We start from the raw sequence: 27,141 nt of genomic DNA on the forward strand, positions 1-27,141 counted from the left end.
ACTGAACCCTGTGGGAGTCTCACTGATTAACACATTAACCCTGTGGGAGTCTCACTGATTAACACTGAACCCTATGGGAGTCTCACTGATTAACACTGAACCCTATGGGAGTCTTACTGATTAACACTGAACCCTGTGGGAGTCTCACTGATTAACCCTGAACCTTGTGGGAGTCTCACTGATTAACACTGAACCCTGTAGGAGTCTCACTGATTACCACTGAAGCCTATGGGAGTCTCACTGATTAACACTGAACTCTATGGGATTCTCACTGATTAACGCTGAACCCTATGGGAGTCTCACTGATTAACACTGAACCCTGAGGGAGTCTCACTGATTAACACTGAACCCTAAGGGAGTCTCACTGATTAACACTGAACCCTGTGGGAGTCTCACTGATTAACACTGAACCCCATGGGAGTCTCACTGATTAACACTTAACCCTATGGGAGTCTCACTGATTAACACTGAACCCTGAGGGAGTCTCACTGATTAACACTGAACCCTATGGGAGTCTTACTGATTAAAACTGAAACCTGTGGGAGTCTCATTGATTAACACTGAAACCTGTGGGAGTCTCACTGATTAACACCGAACCCTATGGGAGTCTCACTGATTAACACCGAACCCTGTGGGAGTCTCACTGATTAACACTTAACCCTATTGGAGCCTCACTGATTAACACTGAAACCCTAAGGGAGTCTCAGTGATTAACACTGAACCCTATGGGAGTCTCACTGATTAACACTTAACCCTATTGGAGTCTCACTGATTAACACTGAAACCTGTGGGAGTCTCACTGATTAACATTGAACCCTATGGGAGTCTCACTGATTAACACTGAACCCTATGGGAGTCTCACTGATTAACACTGAACCCTGTGGGAGTCTCACTGATTAACACTTAACCCTATTGGAGCCTCACTGATTAACACTGAAACCCTAAGGGAGTCTCACTGATTAACACTGAACCCTATGGGAGTCTCACTGATTAACACTTAACCCTATTGGAGTCTCACTGATTAACACTGAAACCTGTGGGAGTCTCACTGATTAACACTGAACCCTATGGGAGTCTCACTGATTAACACTGAACCCTGTGGGAGTCTCACTGATTAACACTGAACTCTATGGGATTCTCACTCATTAACACTGAACCCTATGGGAGTCTCACTGATTAACACTGAACCCTGTGGGAGTCTCAGTGATTAACACTGAACCCTGAGGGAGTCTCACTGATTAACACTGAACAGTGTGGGAGTCTCACTGATTAACACCGAACACTGTGGGAGTCTCAATGATTAACACTGAATCCTGTGGGAGTCTCACTGATTAACAATGAACCCTATGGGAGTCTCACTGATTAACACATGAACCCTGAGGGAGTCTCACTGATTAACACTGAACCCTATGGGAGTTTCACTGATTAACACTTAACCCTATGGGAGTCTCACTGATTAACACTGAACCCTGTGGGAGTCTCACTGATTAACACATGAACCCTGTGGGAGTCTCACTGATTAACACTGAACCCTATGGGAGTCTCACTGATTAACACTGAACCCTATGGGAGTCTTACTGATTAACACTGAACCCTGTGGGAGTCTCACTGATTAACCCTGAACCTTGTGGGAGTCTCACTGATTAACACTGAACCCTGTAGGAGTCTCACTGATTACCACTGAAGCCTATGGGAGTCTCACTGATTAACACTGAACCCCATGGGAGTCTCACTGATTAACACTTAACCCTATGGGAGTCTCACTGATTAACACTGAACCCTGAGGGAGTATCACTGATTAACACTGAACCCTATGGGAGTCTTACTGATTAAAACTGAACCCTGTGGGAGTCTCATTGATTAACACTGAAACCTGTGGGAGTCTCATTGATTAACACTGAAACCTGTGGGAGTCTCACTGATTAACACTGAACCCTATGGGAGTCTCACTGATTAACACTGAACCCTGTGGGAGTCTCACTGATTAACACTTAACCCTATTGGAGCCTCACTGATTAACACTGAACCCCATGGGAGTCTCACTGATTAACACTTAACCCTATGGGAGTCTCACTGATTAACACTGAACCCTGAGGGAGTCTCACTGATTAACACTGAACCCTAAGGGAGTCTCACTGATTAACACTGAACCCTGTGGGAGTCTCACTGATTAACACTGAACCCCATGGGAGTCTCACTGATTAACACTTAACCCTATGGGAGTCTCACTGATTAACACTGAACCCTGAGGGAGTCTCACTGATTAACACTGAACCCTATGGGAGTCTTACTGATTAAAACTGAAATCTGTGGGAGTCTCATTGATTAACACTGAAACCTGTGGGAGTCTCACTGATTAACACTGAACCCTATGGGAGTCTCACTGATTAACACTGAACCCTGTGGGAGTCTCACTGATTAACACTGAACTCTATGGGATTCTCACTCATTAACACTGAACCCTATGGGAGTCTCACTGATTAACACTGAACCCTGTGGGAGTCTCAGTGATTAACACTGAACCCTGAGGGAGTCTCACTGATTAACACTGAACAGTGTGGGAGTCTCACTGATTAACACCGAACACTGTGGGAGTCTCAATGATTAACACTGAATCCTGTGGGAGTCTCACTGATTAACAATGAACCCTATGGGAGTCTCACTGATTAACACATGAACCCTGAGGGAGTCTCACTGATTAACATTGAACGCTGAGGGAGTCTCACTGATTAACACTGAAACCTGTGGGAGTCTCACTGATTAACACTGAACCCTATGGGAGTCTCATTGATTAACACTGAACCCTATGGGAGTTTCACTGATTAACACATGAACCCTGTGGGAGTCTCACTGATTTACACTGAACCCTATGGGAGTCTCACTGATTAACACTGAACCCTGTGGGAGTCTCATTGATTAACACTGAAGACTGTGGGAGTGTCACTTGATTAACACTGAACCCTGTGGGAGTCTCACTGATTAACACTGAACCCTATGGGAGTCTCACTGATTAACACTGAACCCTAAGGGAGTCTTACTGATTAACACTGAACCCTGTGGGAGTCTCACTGATTTACACTGAACCCTATGGGAGTCTCACTCATTAACACTGAACCCTGTGGGAGTCTCATTGATTAACACTGAAGACTGTGGGAGTGTCACTTGATTAACACTGAACCCATTGGGAGTCTCACTGATTAACACTGAACCCTATGGGAGTCTCACTGATTAACACTGAACCCTAAGGGAGTCTTACTGATTAACACCGAACCCTGTGGAAGTCTCACTGATTAACACTGAACCCTGTGGGAGTCTCACTGATTAACACTGAACCTTGTGGGAGTCTCACTGATTAACACTGAAGCCTATGGGAGTCTCACTGATTAACACTGAACCCCATGGGAGTCTCACTGATTAACACTTAACCCTATGGGAGTCTCACTGATTAACACTGAACCCTGAGGGAGTCTCACTGATTAACACTGAACCCTATGGGAGTCTTACTGATTAACACTGAACCCTGTGGGAGTCTCACTGATTAACCCTGAACCTAGTGGGAGTCTCACTGATTAACACTGAACCCTGTAGGAGTCTCACTGATTACCACTGAAGCCTATGGGAGTCTCAATGATTAACACTGAACCCCATGGGAGTCTCACTGATTAACACTTAACCCTATGGGAGTCTCACTGATTAACACTGAACCCCATGGGAGTCTCACTGATTAACACTGAACCCTATGGGAGTCTTACTGATTAAAACTGAACCCTGTGGGAGTCTCATTGATTAACACTGAAACCTGTGGGAGTCTCATTGATTAACACTGAAACCTGTGGGAGTCTCACTGATTGACACTGAACCCTATGGGAGTCTCACTGATTAACACTGAACCCTGTGGGAGTCTCACTGATTAACACTTAACCCTATTGGAGCCTCACTGATTAACACTGAACCCCATGGGAGTCTCACTGATTAACACTTAACCCTATGGGAGTCTCACTGATTAACACTGAACCCTGAGGGAGTCTCACTGATTAACACTGAACCCTAAGGGAGTCTCACTGATTAACACTGAACCCTGTGGGAGTCTCACTGATTAACACTGAACCCCATGGGAGTCTCACTGATTAACACTTAACCCTATGGGAGTCTCACTGATTAACACTGAACCCTGAGGGAGTCTCACTGATTAACACTGAACCCTATGGGAGTCTTACTGATTAAAACTGAAACCTGTGGGAGTCTCATTGATTAACACTGAAACCTGTGGGAGTCTCACTGATTAACACTGAACCCTATGGGAGTCTCACTGATTAACACCGAACCCTGTGGGAGTCTCACTGATTAACACTTAACCCTATTGGAGCCTCACAGATTAACACTGAAACCCTAAGGGAGTCTCAGTGATTAACACTGAACCCTATGGGAGTCTCACTGATTAACACTTAACCCTATTGGAGTCTCACTGATTAACACTGAAACCTGTGGGAGTCTCACTGATTAACATTGAACCCTATGGGAGTCTCACTGATTAACACTGAACCCTATGGGAGTCTCACTGATTAACACTGAACCCTGTGGGAGTCTCACTGATTAACACTTAACCCTATTGGAGCCTCACTGATTAACACTGAAACCCTAAGGGAGTCTCACTGATTAACACTGAACCCTATGGGAGTCTCACTGATTAACACTTAACCCTATTGGAGTCTCACTGATTAACACTGAAACCTGTGGGAGTCTCACTGATTAACACTGAACCCTATGGGAGTCTCACTGATTAACACTGAACCCTGTGGGAGTCTCACTGATTAACACTGAACTCTATGGGATTCTCACTCATTAACACTGAACCCTATGGGAGTCTCACTGATTAACACTGAACCCTGTGGGAGTCTCAGTGATTAACACTGAACCCTGAGGGAGTCTCACTGATTAACACTGAACAGTGTGGGAGTCTCACTGATTAACACCGAACACTGTGGGAGTCTCAATGATTAACACTGAATCCTGTGGGAGTCTCACTGATTAACAATGAACCCTATGGGAGTCTCACTGATTAACACATGAACCCTGAGGGAGTCTCACTGATTAACACTGAACCCTATGGGAGTTTCACTGATTAACACTTAACCCTATGGGAGTCTCACTGATTAACACTGAACCCTGTGGGAGTCTCACTGATTAACACATGAACCCTGTGGGAGTCTCACTGATTAACACTGAACCCTATGGGAGTCTCACTGATTAACACTGAACCCTATGGGAGTCTTACTGATTAACACTGAACCCTGTGGGAGTCTCACTGATTAACCCTGAACCTTGTGGGAGTCTCACTGATTAACACTGAACCCTGTAGGAGTCTCACTGATTACCACTGAAGCCTATGGGAGTCTCACTGATTAACACTGAACCCCATGGGAGTCTCACTGATTAACACTTAACCCTATGGGAGTCTCACTGATTAACACTGAACCCTGAGGGAGTATCACTGATTAACACTGAACCCTATGGGAGTCTTACTGATTAAAACTGAACCCTGTGGGAGTCTCATTGATTAACACTGAAACCTGTGGGAGTCTCATTGATTAACACTGAAACCTGTGGGAGTCTCACTGATTAACACTGAACCCTATGGGAGTCTCACTGATTAACACTGAACCCTGTGGGAGTCTCACTGATTAACACTTAACCCTATTGGAGCCTCACTGATTAACACTGAACCCCATGGGAGTCTCACTGATTAACACTTTACCCTATGGGAGTCTCACTGATTAACACTGAACCCTGAGGGAGTCTCACTGATTAACACTGAACCCTAAGGGAGTCTCACTGATTAACACTGAACCCTGTGGGAGTCTCACTGATTAACACTGAACCCCATGGGAGTCTCACTGATTAACACTTAACCCTATGGGAGTCTCACTGATTAACACTGAACCCTGAGGGAGTCTCACTGATTAACACTGAACCCTATGGGAGTCTTACTGATTAAAACTGAAACCTGTGGGAGTCTCATTGATTAACACTGAAACCTGTGGGAGTCTCACTGATTAACACTGAACCCTATGGGAGTCTCACTGAGTAACACTGAACCCTGTGGGAGTCTCACTGATTAACACTTAACCCTATTGGAGCCTCACTGATTAACACTGAAACCCTAAGGGAGTCTCAGTGATTAACACTGAACCCTATGGGAGTCTCACTGATTAACACTTAACCCTATTGGAGTCTCACTGATTAACACTGAAACCTGTGGGAGTCTCACTGATTAACATTGAACCCTATGGGAGTCTCACTGATTAACACTGAACCCTATGGGAGTCTCACTGATTAACACTGAACCCTGTGGGAGTCTCACTGATTAACACTTAACCCTATTGGAGCCTCACTGATTAACACTGAAACCCTAAGGGAGTCTCACTGATTAACACTGAACCCTATGGGAGTCTCACTGATTAACACTTAACCCTATTGGAGTCTCACTGATTAACACTGAAACCTGTGGGAGTCTCACTGATTAACACTGAAACCTGTGGGAGTCTCACAGATTAACACTGAACCCTATGGGAGTCTCACTGATTAACACTGAACCCTGTGGGAGTCTCACTGATTAACACTTAACCCTATTGGAGCCTCACTGATTAACACTGAAACCCTAAGGGAGTCTCACTGATTAACACTGAACCCTATGGGAGTCTCACTGATTAACACTTAACTCTATTGGAGTCTCACTGATTAACACTGAAACCTGTGGGAGTCTCACTGATTAACACTGAACCCTATGGGAGTCTCACTGATTAACACTGAACCCTGTGGGAGTCTCACTGATTAACACTGAACTCTATGGGATTCTCACTCATTAACACTGAACCCTATGGGAGTCTCACTGATTAACACTGAACCATGTGGGAGTCTCAGTGATTAACACTGAACCCTGAGGGAGTCTCACTGATTAACACTGAACAGTGTGGGAGTCTCACTGATTAACACCGAACACTGTGGGAGTCTCAATGATTAACACTGAATCCTGTGGGAGTCTCACTGATTAACAATGAACCCTATGGGAGTCTCACTGATTAACACATGAACCCTGAGGGAGTCTCACTGATTAACACTGAACCCTATGGGAGTTTCACTGATTAACACTTAACCCTATGGGAGTCTTACTGATTAAAACTGAACCCTGTGGGAGTTTCATTGATTAACACTGAAACCTGTGGGAGTCTCATTGATTAACACTGAAACCTGTGGGAGTCTCACTGATTAACACTGAACCCTATGGGAGTCTCACTGATTAACACTGAACCCTGTGGGAGTCTCACTGATTAACACTGAACCCTATGGGAGTCTCACTGATTAACACTTAACTCTATTGGAGTCTCACTGATTAACACTGAAACCTGTGGGAGTCTCACTGATTAACACTGAACCCTATGGGAGTCTCACTGATTAACACTGAACCCTGTGGGAGTCTCACTGATTAACACTGAACTCTATGGGATTCTCACTCATTAACACTGAACCCTATGGGAGTCTCACTGATTAACACTGAACCCTGTGGGAGTCTCAGTGATTAACACTGAACCCTGAGGGAGTCTCACTGATTAACACTGAACAGTGTGGGAGTCTCACTGATTAACACCGAACACTGTGGGAGTCTCAATGATTAACACTGAATCCTGTGGGAGTCTCACTGATTAACAATGAACCCTATGGGAGTCTCACTGATTAACACTGAACCCTGTGGGAGTCTCACTGATTAACACTTAACCCTATTGGAGCCTCACTGATTAACACTGAAACCCTAAGGGAGTCTCACTGATTAACACTGAACCCTATGGGAGTCTCACTGATTAACACTTAACTCTATTGGAGTCTCACTGATTAACACTGAAACCTGTGGGAGTCTCACTGATTAACACTGAACCCTATGGGAGTCTCACTGATTAACACTGAACCCTGTGGGAGTCTCACTGATTAACACTGAACTCTATGGGATTCTCACTCATTAACACTGAACCCTATGGGAGTCTCACTGATTAACACTGAACCCTGTGGGAGTCTCAGTGATTAACACTGAACCCTGAGGGAGTCTCACTGATTAACACTGAACAGTGTGGGAGTCTCACTGATTAACACCGAACACTGTGGGAGTCTCAATGATTAACACTGAATCCTGTGGGAGTCTCACTGATTAACAATGAACCCTATGGGAGTCTCACTGATTAACACATGAACCCTGAGGGAGTCTCACTGATTAACACTGAACCCTATGGGAGTTTCACTGATTAACACTTAACCCTATGGGAGTCTTACTGATTTAAACTGAACCCTGTGGGAGTTACATTGATTAACACTGAAACCTGTGGGAGTCTCATTGATTAACACTGAAACCTGTGGGAGTCTCACTGATTAACACTGAACCCTATGGGAGTCTCACTGATTAACACTGAACCCTGTGGGAGTCTTACTGATTAACACTGAACCCTATGGGAGTCTCACTGATTAACACTTAACCCTATTGGAGTCTCACTGATTAACACTGAAACCTGTGGGAGTCTCACTGATTAACACTGAAACCTGTGGGAGTCTCACTGATTAACACTGAACCCTGTGGGAGTCTCACTGATTAACACTTAACCCTATTGGAGCCTCACTGATTAACACTGAAACCCTAAGGGAGTCTCACTGATTAACACTGAACCCTATGGGAGTCTCACTGATTAACACTTAACTCTATTGGAGTCTCATTGATTAACACTGAAACCTGTGGGAGTCTCACTGATTAACACTGAACCCTATGGGAGTCTCACTGATTAACACTGAACCCTGTGGGAGTCTCACTGATTAACACTGAACTCTATGGGATTCTCACTCATTAACACTGAACCCTATGGGAGTCTCACTGATTAACACTGAACCCTGTGGGAGTCTCAGTGATTAACACTGAACCCTGAGGGAGTCTCACTGATTAACACTGAACAGTGTGGGAGTCTCACTGATTAACACCGAACACTGTGGGAGTCTCAATGATTAACACTGAATCCTGTGGGAGTCTCACTGATTAACAATGAACCCTATGGGAGTCTCACTGATTAACACTGAACCCTGTGGGAGTCTCACTGACACTGAACCCCATGGGAGTCTCACTGATTAACACTTAACCCTATGGGAGTCTCACTGATTAACACTGAACCCTGAGGGAGTCTCACTGATTAACACTGAACCCTATGGGAGTCTTACTGATTAAAACTGAACCCTGTGGGAGTCTTACTGATTAAAACTGAAACCTGTGGGAGTCTCATTGAATAACACTGAAACCTGTGGGAGTCTCACTGATTAACACTGAACCCTATGGGAGTCTCACTGATTAACACTGAACCCTGTGGGAGTCTCACTGATTAACACTTAACCCTATTGGAACCTCACTGATTAACACTGAAACCCTAAGGGAGTCTCACTGATTAACACTGAACCCTATGGGAGTCTCACTGATTAACACTGACACCTGTGGGAGTCTCGCTGATTAACACTGAACCCTATGGGAGTCTCACTGATTAACACTGAACCCTATGGGAGTCTCACTGATTAACACTGAACCCTGTGGGAGTCTCACTGATTAACACTTAACCCTATTGGAGCCTCACTGATTAACACTGAAACCCTAAGGGAGTCTCACTGATTAACACTGAACCCTATGGGAGTCTCACTGATTAACACTTAACTCTATTGGAGTCTCACTGATTAACACTGAAACCTGTGGGAGTCTCACTGATTAACACTGAACCCTATGGGAGTCTCACTGATTAACACTGAACCCTGTGGGAGTCTCACTGATTAACACTTAACCCTATTGGAGCCTCACTGATTAACACTGAAACCCTAAGGGAGTCTCACTGATTAACACTGAACCCTATGGGAGTCTCACTGATTAACACTTAACTCTATTGGAGTCTCACTGATTAACACTGAAACCTGTGGGAGTCTCACTGATTAACACTGAACCCTATGGGAGTCTCACTGATTAACACTGAACCCTGTGGGAGTCTCACTGATTAACACTGAACTCTATGGGATTCTCACTCATTAACACTGAACCCTGTGGGAGTCTCACTGATTAACACTGAACCCTGTGGGAGTCTCACTGATTAACACTGAACCCTGAGGGAGTCTCACTGATTAACACTGAACAGTGTGGGAGTCTCACTGATTAACACCGAACACTGTGGGAGTCTCAATGATTAACACTGAATCCTGTGGGAGTCTCACTGATTAACAATGAACCCTATGGGAGTCTCACTGATTAACACATGAACCCTGAGGGAGTCTCACTGATTAACACTGAACCCTATGGGAGTTTCACTGATTAACACTTAACCCTATGGGAGTCTTACTGATTAAAACTGAACCCTGTGGGATTCTCATTGATTAACACTGAAACCTGTGGGAGTCTCATTGATTAACACTGAAACCTGTGGTAGTCTCACTGATTAACACTGAACCCTATGGGAGTCTCACTGATTAACACTGAACCCTGTGGGAGTCTCACTGATTAACACTGAACCCTATGGGAGTCTCACTGATTAACACTGAACCCTATGGGAGTCTCACTGATTAACACTGAACCCTATGGGAGTCTCACTGATTAACACTTAACTCTATTGGAGTCTCACTGATTAACACTGAAACCTGTGGGAGTCTCACTGATTAACACTGAACCCTATGGGAGTCTCACTGATTAACACTGAACCCTGTGGGAGTCTCACTGATTAACACTGAACTCTATGGGATTCTCACTCATTAACACTGAACCCTATGGGAGTCTCACTGATTAACACTGAACCCTGTGGGAGTCTCAGTGATTAACACTGAACCCTGAGGGAGTCTCACTGATTAACACTGAACCCTATGGGAATATCACTGATTAGCACTGAACCCTATGGGAGTCTCACTGATTAACACCGAACCCAATGGGTGTCTCATTGATTAACACTGAACCCTGAGGGAGTCTCACTGATTAACACTGAACCCTGTGGGAGTCTCACTGATTAACACAGAACCCTGTGGGAGTCTCACTGATTAACACTGAACCCTATGGGAGTCTCACTGATTAACACTGAACCCTATGGGAGTCTCACTGATTAACACTTAACTCTATTGGAGTCTCACTGATTAACACTGAAACCTGTGGGAGTCTCACTGATTAACACTGAACCCTATGGGAGTCTCACTGATTAACACTGAACCCTGTGGGAGTCTCACTGATTAACACTGAACTCTATGGGATTCTCACTCATTAACACTGAACCATATGGGAGTCTCACTGATTAACACTGAACCCTGTGGGAGTCTCAGTGATTAACACTGAACCCTGAGGGAGTCTCACTGATTAACACTGAACCCTATGGGAATATCACTGATTAGCACTGAACCCTATGGGAGTCTCACTGATTAACACCGAACCCAATGGGTGTCTCATTGATTAACACTGAACCCTGAGGGAGTCTCACTGATTAACACTGAACCCTGTGGGAGTCTCACTGATTAACACAGAACCCTGTGGGAGTCTCACTGATTAACACTGAACCCTCTGGGAGTTTCACTGATTAACACCGAACCCTATGGGAGTCTCACTGATTAACACTGAACCCTATGGAAGTCTCACTGATTAACACCGAACCCTATGGGAGTCTCACTGATTAACACTGAACCCTATGGGAGTCTCACTGATTAACACTGAACCCTATGGGAGTCTCACTGATTAACACCGAACCCTATGGGAGTCTCACTGATTAACACCGAACCCAATGGGAGTCTCAGTGATTTACACTGAACACTATGGGAGTATAACTGATTAACACTGAACCCTGTGGGAGTCTCACTGATTAACACAGAACCCTGTGGGAGTCTCACCGATTAACACTGAACCCTGTGGGAGTCTCACTGATTAACACTGAACCCTATGGGAATCTCGCTGATTAACACTGAACCCTGTGGGAGTCTCACTGATTAACACAGAACCCTGTGGGAGTCTAACTGATTAACATTGAACCCTGTGGGAGTCTCACTGATTAACACAGAACCCTGTGGGAGTCTCACTGATGAACACTGAACCCTGTGGGAGTCTCACTGATTAACACCGAACCCAATGGGAGTCTCACTGATTAACACTGAACCCTGTGGGAGTCTCACTGATTAACACTGAACCCTATGGGAGTCTCACTGATTAACACTGAACCCCGTGGGAGTCTCACTGATTAACACTGAAACCTGTGGGAGTCTCACTGATTAACACTGAACCCTGTGGGAGTCTCACTGATTAACATTGAACCCTGTTGGAGTCTCACTGATTAACACTGAACCCTGTGGGAGTCTCACTGATTAACACCGAACCCAATGGGAGTCTCACTGATTAACACTGAACCCTGTGGGAGTCTCACTGATTAACACTGAACCCTATGGGAGTCTCACTGATTAACACTGAACCCCGTGGGAGTCTCACTGATTAACACTGAACCCTGTGGGAGTCTCACTGATTAACACTGAACCCTGTGGGAGTCTCACTGATTAACACTGAACCCTGTTGGAGTCTCACTGATTAACACTGAACCGTATGGGAGTCTCATTGATTAACACTGAACCCTATGGGAGTCTCACTGATTAACACTGAACCCTATGGGAGTCTCACTGATTAACACCGGACCCTGTGGGAGTCTCACTGATTAACACTGCACCCTATGGGAATCTTGCTGATTAACACTGAACCCGGTGGGAGTCTCACTGATTAACACTGAACCCTATGGGAATATCACTGATTAGCACTGAACCCTATGGGAGTCTCACTGATTAACACCGAACCCAATGGGTGTCTCATTGATTAACACTGAACCCTGAAGGAGTCTCACTGATTAACACTGAACCCTATGAGAGTCTCACTGATTACCACTGAATCCTGTGGGAGTATCACTGATTAACACTGAACTCTGTGGGAGTCTCACTGATTAACACTTAACCCTTTGGGAGTCTCATTGATTAACACTGAACCCTATGGGAGTCTCACTAATTAACACTGAACCCTGTGGGAGTCTCACTGATTAACACAGAACCCTGTGGGAGTCTCACTGATTAACACTGAACCCTCTGGGAGTTTCACTGATTAACACCGAACCCTATGGGAGTCTCACTGATTAACACTGAACCCTATGGAAGTCTCACTGATTAACACCGAACCCTATGGGAGTCTCACTGATTAACACTGAACCCTATGGGAGTCTCACTGATTAACACTGAACCCTATGGGAGTCTCACTGATTAACACTGAACCCTGTGGGAGTCTCACTGATTAACACTGCACCCTATGGGAATCTTGCTGATTAACACTGAACCCGGTGGGCGTCTCACTGATTAATACTGAACCCTATGGGAGTCTCACTGATTAACACTGAACCCTGTGGGAGTCTCACTGATTAACACTGAACCCTATGGGAGTCTCACTAATTAACACTGAACCCTATGGGAGTCTCACTGATTAACACTGAACCCTGTGGGAGTCTCACTGATTAACACTGAACCCTATGGGAGTCTCACTGATTAACACTGAACCCTATGGGAATATCACTGATTAGCACTGAACCCTATGGGAGTCTCACTGATTAACACCGAACCCAATGGGTGTCTCATTGATTAACACTGAACCCTGAGGGAGTCTCACTGATTAACACTGAACCCTATGAGAGTCTCACTGATTACCACTGCATCCTGTGGGAGTATCACTGATTAACACTGAACTCTGTGGGAGTCTCACTAATTAACACTTAACCCTTTGGGAGTCTCATTGATTAACACTGAACCCTATGGGAGTCTCACTAATTAACACTGAACCCTGTGGGAGTCTCACTGATTAACACAGAACCCTGTGGGAGTCTCACTGATTAACACTGAACCCTCTGGGAGTTTCACTGATTAACACCGAACCCTATGGGAGTCTCACTGATTAACACTGAACCCTATGGAAGTCTCACTGATTAACACCGAACCCTATGGGAGTATAACTGATTAACACTGAACCCTATGGGAGTCTCACTGATTAACACTGAACCCTTTGGGAGTCTCACCGATTAACACTGAACCCTGTGGGAGTCTCACTGATTAACACTGAACCCTATGGGAATCTCGCTGATTAACACTGAACCCTGTGGGAGTCTCACTGATTAACACAGAACCCTATGGGAGTCTCACTGATTAACATTGAACCCTGTGGGAGTCTCACTGATTCACACAGAACCCTATGGGAGTCTCACTGATTAACATTGAACCCTGTGGGAGGCTCACTGATGAACACTGAACCCTATGGGAGTCTCATTGATTAACACTGAACCCTATGGGAGTCTCACTGATTAACACTGAACCCTGTGGGAGTCTCACTGATTAACACTGAACCCTCTGGGAGTTTCACTGATTAACACCGAACCCTATGGGATTCTCACTAATTAACACTGAACCCGATGGGAGTCTCACTGATTAACACCGAACCCTATGGGAGTCTCAGTGATTAACACTGAACCCTATGGGAGTCTCACTGATTAACACTGAACCCTATGGGAGTCTCACTGATTAACACCGAACCCAATGGGTGTCTCATTGATTAACACTGAACCCTGAGGGAGTCTCACTGATTAACACTGAACCCTATGAGAGTCTCACTGATTACCACTGAATCCTGTGGGAGTATCACTGATTAACACTGAACTCTGTGGGAGTCTCACTGATTAACACTTAACCCTTTGGGAGTCTCATTGATTAACACTGAACCCTCTGGGAGTTTCACTGATTAACACCGAACCCTATGGGAGTCTCACTGATTAACACTGAACCCTATGGAAGTCTCACTGATTAACACCGAACCCTATGGGAGTCTCACTGATTAACACCGAACCCAATGGGAGTCTCAGTGATTTACACTGAACACTATGGGAGTATAACTGATTAACACTGAACCCTATGGGAGTCTCACTGATTAACACTGAACCCTTTGGGAGTCTCACCGATTAACACTGAACCCTGTGGGAGTCTCACTGATTAACACTGAACCCTATGGGAATCTCGCTGATTAACACTGAACCCTGTGGGAGTCTCACTGATTAACACAGAACCCTGTGGGAGTCTCACTGATTAACATTGCACCCTGTGGGAGTCTCACTGATTCACACAGAACCCTGTGGGAGTCTCACTGATTAACATTGAACCCTGTGGGAGGCTCACTGATGAACACTGAACCCTATGGGAGTCTCATTGATTAACACTGAACCCTATGGGAGTCTCACTGATTAACACTGAACCCTATGGGAATCTTGCTGATTAACACTGAACCCGGTGGGAGTCTCACTGATTAACACTGAACCCTATGGGAATATCACTAATTAGCACTGAACCCTATGGGAGTCTCACTGATTAACACCGAACCCAATGGGTGTCTCATTGATTAACACTGAACCCTGAAGGAGTCTCACTGATTAACACTGAACCCTATGAGAGTCTCACTGATTACCACTGAATCCTGTGGGAGTATCACTGATTAACACTGAACTCTGTGGGAGTCTCACTGATTAACACTTAACCCTTTGGGAGTCTCATTGATTAACACTGAACCCTATGGGAGTCTCACTAATTACCACTGAACCCTGTGGGAGTCTCACTGATTAACACAGAACCCTGTGGGAGTCTCACTGATTAACACTGAACCCTCTGGGAGTTTCACTGATTAACACCGAACCCTATGGGAGTCTCACTGATTAACACTGAACCCTATGGGAGTCTTACTGATTAAAACTGAACCCTGTGGGAGTCTCATTGATTAACACTGAAACCTGTGGGAGTCTCATTGATTAACACTGAAACCTGTGGGAGTCTCACTGATTAACACTGAACCCTATGGGAGTCTCACTGATTAACACTGAACCCTGTGGGAGTCTCACTGATTAACACTTAACCCTATTGGAGCCTCACTGATTAACACCGAACCCCATGGGAGTCTCACTGATTAACACTTAACCCTATGGGAGTCTCACTGATTAACACTGAACCCTGAGGGAGTCTCACTGATTAACACTGAACCCTAAGGGAGTCTCACTGATTAACACTGAACCCTGTGGGAGTCCCACTGACACTGAACCCCATGGGAGTCTCACTGATTAACACTTAACCCTATGGGAGTCTCACTGATTAACACTGAACCCTGAGGGAGTCTCACTGATTAACACAGAACCCTATGGGAGTCTTACTGATTAAAACTGAACCCTGTGGGAGTCTCATTGATTAACACTGAAACCTGTGGGAGTCTCATTGATTAACACTGAAACCTGTGGGAGTCTCACTGATTAACACTGAACCCTATGGGAGTCTCACTGATTAACACTGAACCCTGTGGGAGTCTCACTGATTAACACTTAACCCTATTGGAGCCTCACTGATTAACACTGAAACCCCAAGGGAGTCTCACTGATTAACACTGAACCCTATGGGAGTCTCACTGATTAACACTTAACCCTATTGGAGTCTCACTGATTAACACTGAAACCTGTGGGAGTCTCACTGATTAACACTGAACCCTATGGGCGTCTCACTGATTAACACTGGACCCTGTGGGAGTCTCACTGATTAACACTGAACTCTGTGGGATTCTCACTCATTAACACTGAACCCTATGGGAGTCTCACTGATTAACACTGAATCCTGTGGAAGTCTCACTGATTAACAATGAACCCTATGGGAGTCTCATTGATTAACACTGAACCCTATGGGAGTCTCACTGATTAACACATGAACCCTGTGGGAGTCTCACTGATTTACACTGAACCCTATGGGAGTCTCACTGATTAACACTGAACCCTATGGGAGTCTCACTCATTAACACTGAACCCTGTGGGAGTCTCATTGATTAACACTGAACCCTATGGGAGTCTCACTGATTAACACTGAACCCTATGGGAGTCTTACTGATTAACACTGAACCCTGTGGGAGTCTCACTGATTAACACTGAACCCTGTGGGAGTCTCACTGATTAACACTGAACCTTGTGGGAGTCTCACTGATTAACACTGAAGCCTATGGGAGTTTCACTGATTAACACTGAACCCCGTGGGAGTCTCAATGATTAACACTGAACCCTATGGGAGTCTTACTGATTAACACTGAACCCTGTGGGAGTCTCACTGATTAACACTGAACCCTGAGGGAGTCTCACTGATTAACACTGAACCCTATGGGAGTCTTACTGATTAACACTGAACCCTGTGGGAGTCTCACTGATTAACCCTGAACCCTGTGGGAGTCTCACTGATTAACACTTAACCCTATGGGAGTCTCACTGATTAACACTGAACCCTATGGGAGTCTCACTGATTAACACTTAACCCTATGGGAGTCTCACTGATTAACACTGAACCCTGAGGGAGTCTCACTGATTAACACTGAACCCTAAGGGAGTCTCACTGATTAACACTGAACCCTGTGGGAGTCTCACTGATTAACACTTAACCCTATTGGAGTCTCACTGATTAACACTGAAACCTGTTGGAGTCTCAGTGATTAACACTGAACCCTATGGGAGTCTCACTGATTAACACTGAACCCTGTGGGAGTCTCACTGATTAACACTGAACTCTATGGGATTCTCACTTATTAACACTGAACCCTATGGGAGTCTCACTGATTAACACTGAACCCTGTGGGAGTCTCAGTGATTAACACTGAACCCTGAGGGAGTCTCACTGATTAACACTGAACAGTGTGGGAGTCTCACTGATTAACACCGAACACTGTGGGAGTCTCAATGATTAACACTGAATCCTGTGGGAGTCTCACTGATTAACAATGAACCCTATGGGAGTCTCACTGATTAACACATGAACCCTGAGGGAGTCTCACTGATTAACACTGAACCCTGTGGGAGTCTCACTGATTAACACTGAAACCTGTGGGAGTCTCACTGATTAACACTGAACCCTATGGGAGTCTCATTGATTAACACTGAACCCTATGGGAGTCTCACTGATTAACACATGAACCCTGTGGGAGTCTCACTGATTTACACTGAACCCTATGGGAGTCTCACTGATTAACACTGAACCCTATGGGAGTCTCACTGATTAACACTGAACCCTATGGGAGTCTCACTGATTAACACTTAACCCTATGGGAGTCTCACTCATTAACACTGAACCCTGTGGGAGTCTCACTGATTAACACTGAACACTGTGGGAGTGTCACTTGATTAACACTGAACCCTGTGGGAGTCTCACTGATTAACACTGAACCCCATGGGAGTCTCACTGATTAACACTGAACCCTATGGGAGTCTTACTGATTAACACTGAACCCTGTGGGAGTCTCACTGATTAACACTGAACCCTGTGGGAGTCTCACTGATTAACACTGAACCCTGTGGGAGTCTCACTGATTAACACTGAACCCCATGGGAGTCTCACTGATTAACACTTAACCCTATGGGAGTCTCACTGATTAACACTGAACCCTGAGGGAGTGTCACTAATTAACACTGAACCCTAAGGGAGTCTCACTGATTAACACTGAACCCTGTAGGAGTCTCACTGATTAACACTTAACCCTATTGGAGTCTCATTGATTAACACTGAAACCTGTGGGAGTCTCACTGATTAACACTGAACCCTATGGGAGTCTCACTGATTAACACTGAACCCTGTGGGAGTCTCACTGATTAACACTTAACCCTATTGGAGCCTCACTGATTAACACTGAAACCCTAAGGGAGTCTCACTGATTAACACTGAACCCTATGGGAGTCTCACTGATTAACACTTAACCCTATTGGAGTCTCACTGATTAACACTGAAACCTGTGGGAGTCTCACTGATTAACACTGAACCCTATGGGAGTCTCACTGATTAACACTGAACCCTATGGGAGTCTCACTAATTAACACTGAACCCTGTGGGAGTCTCACTGATTAACACAGAACCCTGTGGGAGTCTCACTGATTAACACTGAACCCTCTGGGAGTTTCACTGATTAACACCGAACCCTATGGGAGTCTCACTGATTAACACTGAACCCTATGGAAGTCTCACTGATTAACACCGAACCCTATGGGAGTCTCACTGATTAACACTGAACCCTATGGGAGTCTCACTGATTAACACTGAACCCTATGGGAGTCTCACTGATTAACACCGAACCCTATGGGAGTCTCACTGATTAACACCGAACCCAATGGGAGTCTCAGTGATTTACACTGAACACTATGGGAGTATAACTGATTAACACTGAACCCTATGGGAGTCTCACTGATTAACACTGAACCCTTTGGGAGTCTCACCGATTAACACTGAACCCTGTGGGAGTCTCACTGATTAACACTGAACCCTATGGGAATCTCGCTGATTAACACTGAACCCTGTGGGAGTCTCACTGATTAACACAGAACCCTGTGGGAGTCTCACTGATTAACATTGAACCCTGTGGGAGTCTCACTGATTCACACAGAACCCTATGGGAGTCTCACTGATTAACATTGAACCCTGTGGGAGGCTCACTGATGAACACTGAACCCTATGGGAGTCTCATTGATTAACACTGAACCCTATGGGAGTCTCACTGATTAACACTGAACCCTGTGGGAGTCTCACTGATTAACGCTGAACCCTCTGGGAGTTTCACTGATTAACACCGAACCCTATGGGATTCTCACTAATTAACACTGAACCCGATGGGAGTCTCACTGATTAACACTGAACCCTATGAGAGTCTCACTGATTACCACTGAATCCTGTGGGAGTATCACTGATTAACACTGAACTCTGTGGGAGTCTCACTGATTAACACTTAACCCTTTGGGAGTCTCATTGATTAACACTGAACCCTATGGGAGTCTCACTAATTAACACTGAACCCTGTGGGAGTCTCACTGATTAACACAGAACCCTGTGGGAGTCTCACTGATTAACACTGAACCCTCTGGGAGTTTCACTGATTAACACCGAACCCTATGGGAGTCTCACTGATTAACACTGAACCCTATGGAAGTCTCACTGATTAACACCGAACCCTATGGGAGTCTCACTGATTAACACCGAACCCAATGGGAGTCTCAGTGATTTACACTGAACACTATGGGAGTATAACTGATTAACACTGAACCCTATGGGAGTCTCACTGATTAACACTGAACCCTTTGGGAGTCTCACCGATTAACACTGAACCCTGTGGGAGTCTCACTGATTAACACTGAACCCTATGGGAATCTCGCTGATTAACACTGAACCCTGTGGGAGTCTCACTGATTAACACAGAACCCTGTGGGAGTCTCACTGATTAACATTGAACCCTGTGGGAGTCTCACTGATTCACACAGAACCCTGTGGGAGTCTAACTGATTAACATTGAACCCTGTGGGAGGCTCACTGATGAACACTGAACCCTATGGGAGTCTCATTGATTAACACTGAACCCTATGGGAGTCTCACTGATTAACACTGAACCCTATGGGAATCTTGCTGATTAACACTGAACCCGGTGGGAGTCTCACTGATTAACACTGAACCCTATGGGAATATCACTGATTAGCACTGAACCCTATGGGAGTCTCACTGATTAACACCGAACCCAATGGGTGTCTCATTGATTAACACTGAACCCTGAAGGAGTCTCACTGATTAACACTGAACCCTATGAGAGTCTCACTGATTACCACTGAATCCTGTGGGAGTATCACTGATTAACACTGAACTCTGTGGGAGTCTCACTGATTAACACTTAACCCTTTGGGAGTCTCATTGATTAACACTGAACCCTATGGGAGTCTCACTAATTAACACTGAACCCTGTGGGAGTCTCACTGATTAACACAGAACCCTGTGGGAGTCTCACTGATTAACACTGAACCCTCTGGGAGTTTCACTGATTAACACCGAACCCTATGGGAGTCTCACTGATTAACACTGAACCCTATGGGAGTCTTACTGATTAAAACTGAACCCTGTGGGAGTCTCATTGATTAACACTGAAACCTGTGGGAGTCTCATTGATTAACACTGAAACCTGTGGGAGTCTCACTGATTAACACTGAACCCTATGGGAGTCTCACTGATTAACACTGAACCCTGTGGGAGTCTCACTGATTAACACTTAACCCTATTGGAGCCTCACTGATTAACACCGAACCCCATGGGAGTCTCACTGATTAACACTTAACCCTATGGGAGTCTCACTGATTAACACTGAACCCTGAGGGAGTCTCACTGATTAACACTGAACCCTAAGGGAGTCTCACTGATTAACACTGAACCCTGTGGGAGTCTCACTGACACTGAACCCCATGGGAGTCTCACTGATTAACACTTAACCCTATGGGAGTCTCACTGATTAACACTGAACCCTGAGGGAGTCTCACTGATTAACACTGAACCCTATGGGAGTCTTACTGATTAAAACTGAACCCTGTGGGAGTCTCATTGATTAACACTGAACCCTATGGGAGTCTCACTGATTAACACTGAACCCTATGGGAATCTTGCTGATTAACACTGAACCCGGTGGGAGTCTCACTGATTAACACTGAACCCTATGGGAATATCACTGATTAACACTTAACCCTTTGGGAGTCTCATTGATTAACACTGAACCCTATGGGAGTCTCACTAATTAACACTGAACCCTGTGGGAGTCTCACTGATTAACACAGAACCCTGTGGGAGTCTCACTGATTAACACTGAACCCTCTGGGAGTTTCACTGATTAACACCGAACCCTATGGGAGTCTCACTGATTAACACTGAACCCTATGGGAGTCTTACTGATTAAAACTGAACCCTGTGGGAGTCTCATTGATTAACACTGAAACCTGTGGGAGTCTCATTGATTAACACTGAAACCTGTGGGAGTCTCACTGATTAACACTGAACCCTATGGGAGTCTCACTGATTAACACTGAACCCTGTGGGAGTCTCACTGATTAACACTTAACCCTATTGGAGCCTCACTGATTAACACCGAACCCCATGGGAGTCTCACTGATGAACACTTAACCCTATGGGAGTCTCACTGATTAACACTGAACCCTGAGGGAGTCTCACTGATTAACACTGAACCCTAAGGGAGTCTCACTGATTAACACTGAACCCTGTGGGAGTCTCACTGACACTGAACCCCATGGGAGTCTCACTGATTAACACTTAACCCTATGGGAGTCTCACTGATTAACACTGAACCCTGAGGGAGTCTCACTGATTAACACTGAACCCTATGGGAGTCTTACTGATTAAAACTGAACCCTGTGGGAGTCTCATTGATTAACACTGAAACCTGTGGGAGTCTCATTGATTAACACTGAAACCTGTGGGAGTCTCACTGATTAACACTGAATCCTATGGGAGTCTCACTGATTAACACTGAACCCTGTGGGAGTCTCACTGATTAACACTTAACCCTATTGGAGCCTCACTGATTAACACTGAAACCCCAAGGGAGTCTCACTGATTAACACTGAACCCTATGGGAGTCTCACTGATTAACACTTAACCCTATTGGAGTCTCACTGATTAACACTGAAACCTGTGGGAGTCTCACTGATTAACACTGAACCCTATGGGCGTCTCACTGATTAACACTGAACCCTGTGGGAGTCTCACTGATTAACACTGAACTCTGTGGGATTCTCACTCATTAACACTGAACCCTATGGGAGTCTCACTGATTAACACTGAATCCTGTGGGAGTCTCACTGATTAACAATGAACCCTATGGGAGTCTCACTGATTAACACATGAACCCTGAGGGAGTCTCACTGATTAACACTGAACCCTGAGGGAGTCTCACTGATTAACACTGAAACCTGTGGGAGTCTTACTGATTAACACTGAACCCTATGGGAGTCTCATTGATTAACACTGAACCCTATGGGAGTCTCACTGATTAACACATGAACCCTGTGGGAGTCTCACTGATTTACACTGAACCCTATGGGAGTCTCACTGATTAACACTGAACCCTATGGGAGTCTCACTCATTAACACTGAACCCTGTGGGAGTCTCATTGATTAACACTGAACCCTATGGGAATCTCACTGATTAACACTGAACCCTATGGGAGTCTTACTGATTAACACTGAACCCTGTGGGAGTCTCACTGATTAACACTGAACCCTGTGGGAGTCTCACTGATTAACACTGAACCTTGTGGGAGTCTCACTGATTAACACTGAAGCCTATGGGAGTTTCACTGATTAACACTGAACCCCGTGGGAGTCTCAATGATTAACACTGAACCCTATGGGAGTCTTACTGATTAACACTGAACCCTGTGGGAGTCTCACTGATTAACACTGAACCCTGAGGGAGTCTCACTGATTAACACTGAACCCTATGGGAGTCTTACTGATTAACACTGAACCCTGTGGGAGTCTCACTGATTAACCCTGAACCCTGTGGGAGTCTCACTGATTCACACTGAACCCTGTGGGAGTCTCACTGATTACCACTGAAGCCTATGGGAGTCTCACTGATTAACACTGAACCCCATGGGAGTCTCACTGATTAACACTTAACCCTATGGGAGTCTCACTGATTAACACTGAACCCTATGGGAGTCTCACTGATTAACACTTAACCCTATGGGAGTCTCACTGATTAACACTGAACCCTGAGGGAGTCTCACTGATTAACACTGAACCCTATGGGAGTCTCACTGATTAACACTGAACCCTGTGGGAGTCTCACTGATTAACACTTAACCCTATTGGAGTCTCACTGATTAACACTGAAACCTGTTGGAGTCTCAGTGATTAACACTGAACCCTATGGGAGTCTCACTGATTAACACTGAACCCTGTGGGAGTCTCACTGATTAACACTGAACTCTATGGGATTCTCTCTGATTAACTCTGAACCCTATGGGAGTCTCACTGATTAACACTGAACCCTGTGGGAGTCTCAGTGATTAACACTGAACCCTGAGGGAGTCTCACTGATTAACACTGAACAGTGTGGGAGTCTCACTGATTAACACCGAACACTGTGGGAGTCTCAATGATTAACACTGAATCCTGTGGGAGTCTCACTGATTAACAATGAACCCTATGGGAGTCTCACTGATTAACACATGAACCCTGAGGGAGTCTCACTGATTAATACTGAACCCTGTGGGAGTCTCACTGATTAACACTGAAACCTGTGGGAGTCTCACTGATTAACACTGAACCCTATGGGAGTCTCATTGATTAACACTGAACCCTATGGGAGTCTCACTGATTAACACATGAACCCTGTGGGAGTCTCACTGATTTACACTGAACCCTATGGGAGTCTCACTGATTAACACTGAACCCTATGGGAGTCTCACTGATTAACACTGAACCCTATGGGAGTCTCACTGATTAACACTTAACCCTATGGGAGTCTCACTCATTAACACTGAACCCTGTGGGAGTCTCACTGATTAACACTGAACACTGTGGGAGTGTCACTTGATTAACACTGAACCCTGTGGGAGTCTCACTGATTAACACTGAACCCCATGGGAGTCTCACTGATTAACACTGAACCCTATGGGAGTCTTACTGATTAACACTGAACCCTGTGGGAGTCTCACTGATTAACACTGAACCCTGTGGGAGTCTCACTGATTAACACTGAACCCTGTGGGAGTCTCACTGATTAACACTGAACCCCATGGGAGTCTCACTGATTAACACTTAACCCTATGGGAGTCTCACTGATTAACACTGAACCCTGTGGGAGTCTCACTGATTAACACTTAACCCTATTGGAGCCTCACTGATTAACACTGAACCCTATGGGAGTCTTACTGATTAACACTGAACCCTGTGGGAGTCTCACTGATTAACACTGAACCCTGTGGGAGTCTCACTGATTAACACTGAACCTTGTGGGAGTCTCACTGATTAACACTGAAGCCTATGGGAGTTTCACTGATTAACACTGAACCCCGTGGGAGTCTCAATGATTAACACTGAACCCTATGGGAGTCTTACTGATTAACACTGAACCCTGTGGGAGTCTCACTGATTAACACTGAACCCTGAGGGAGTCTCACTGATTAACACTGAACCCTATGGGAGTCTTACTGATTAACACTGAACCCTGTGGGAGTCTCACTGATTAACCCTGAACCCTGTGGGAGTCTCACTGATTCACACTGAACCCTGTGGGAGTCTCACTGATTACCACTGAAGCCTATGGGAGTCTCACTGATTAACACTGAACCCCATGGGAGTCTCACTGATTAACACTTAACCCTATGGGAGTCTCACTGATTAACACTGAACCCTATGGGAGTCTCACTGATTAACACTTAACCCTATGGGAGTCTCACTGATTAACACTGAACCCTGAGGGAGTCTCACTGATTAACACTGAACCCTAAGGGAGTCTCACTGATTAACACTGAACCCTGTGGGAGTCTCACTGATTAACACTTAACCCTATTGGAGTCTCACTGATTAACACTGAAACCTGTTGGAGTCTCAGTGATTAACACTGAACCCTATGGGAGTCTCACTGATTAACACTGAACCCTGTGGGAGTCTCACTGATTAACACTGAACTCTATGGGATTCTCTCTGATTAACTCTGAACCCTATGGGAGTCTCACTGATTAACACTGAACCCTGTGGGAGTCTCAGTGATTAACACTGAACCCTGAGGGAGTCTCACTGATTAACACTGAACAGTGTGGGAGTCTCACTGATTAACACCGAACACTGTGGGAGTCTCAATGATTAACACTGAATCCTGTGGGAGTCTCATTGATTAACACTGAACCCTATGGGAGTCTCACTGATTAACACATGAACCCTGTGGGAGTCTCACTGATTTACACTGAACCCTATGGGAGTCTCACTGATTAACACTGAACCCTATGGGAGTCTCACTGATTAACACTGAACCCTATGGGAGTCTCACTGATTAACACTTAACCCTATGGGAGTCCCACTCATTAACACTGAACCCTGTGGGAGTCTCACTGATTAACACTGAACACTGTGGGAGTGTCACTTGATTAACACTGAACCCTGTGGGAGTCTCACTGATTAACACTGAACCCCATGGGAGTCTCACTGATTAACACTGAACCCTATGGGAGTCTTACTGATTAACACTGAACCCTGTGGGAGTCTCACTGATTAACACTGAACCCTGTGGGAGTCTCACTGATTAACACTGAACCCTGTGGGAGTCTCACTGATTAACACTGAACCCCATGGGAGTCTCACTGATTAACACTTAACCCTATGGGAGTCTCACTGATTAACACTGAACCCTGAGGGAGTCTCACTAATTAACACTGAACCCTAAGGGAGTCTCACTGATTAACACTGAACCCTGTGGGAGTCTCACTGATTAACACTGAACCCTATGGGAGTCTCACTGATTAACACTGAACCCTGTGGGAGTCTCACTGATTAACACTTAACCCTATTGGAGCCTCACTGATTAACACTGAAACCCTAAGGGAGTCTCACTGATTAACACTGAACCCTATGGGAGTCTCACTGATTAACACTTAACCCTATTGGAGTCTCACTGATTAACACTGAAACCTGTGGGAGTCTCACTGATTAACACTGAACCCTATGGGAGTCTCACTGATTAACACTGAACCCTGTGGGAGTCTCACTGATTAACACTGAACTCTATGGGATTCTCACTCATTAACACTGAACCCTATGGGAGTCTCACTGATTAACACTGAACCCTGTGGGAGTCTCAGTGATTAACACTGAACCCTGAGGGAGTCTCACTGATTAACACTGAACAGTGTGGGAGTCTCACTGATTAACACCGAACACTGTGGGAGTCTCAATGATTAACACTGAATCCTGTGGGAGTCTCACTGATTAACAATGAACCCTATGGGAGTCTCACTGATTAACACATGAACCCTGAGGGAGTCTCACTGATTAACACTGAACCCTGAGCGAGTCTCACTGATTAACACTGAAACCTGTGGGAGTCTCACTGATTAACACTGAACCCTATGGGAGTCTCATTGATTAACACTGAACCCTATGGGAGTCTCACTGATTAACACATGAACCCTGTGGGAGTCTCACTGATTTACACTGAACCCTATGGGAGTCTCA

This window comes from Petromyzon marinus, unplaced genomic scaffold, assembly GCF_048934315.1.
Source record: "Petromyzon marinus isolate PM22_M1 ecotype Great Lakes invasive population unplaced genomic scaffold, UKy_Petmar_22M1.pri1.0 PM_Scaffold_3, whole genome shotgun sequence".
In the NCBI taxonomy this organism is placed as follows: Eukaryota; Metazoa; Chordata; class Hyperoartia; order Petromyzontiformes; family Petromyzontidae; genus Petromyzon; species Petromyzon marinus.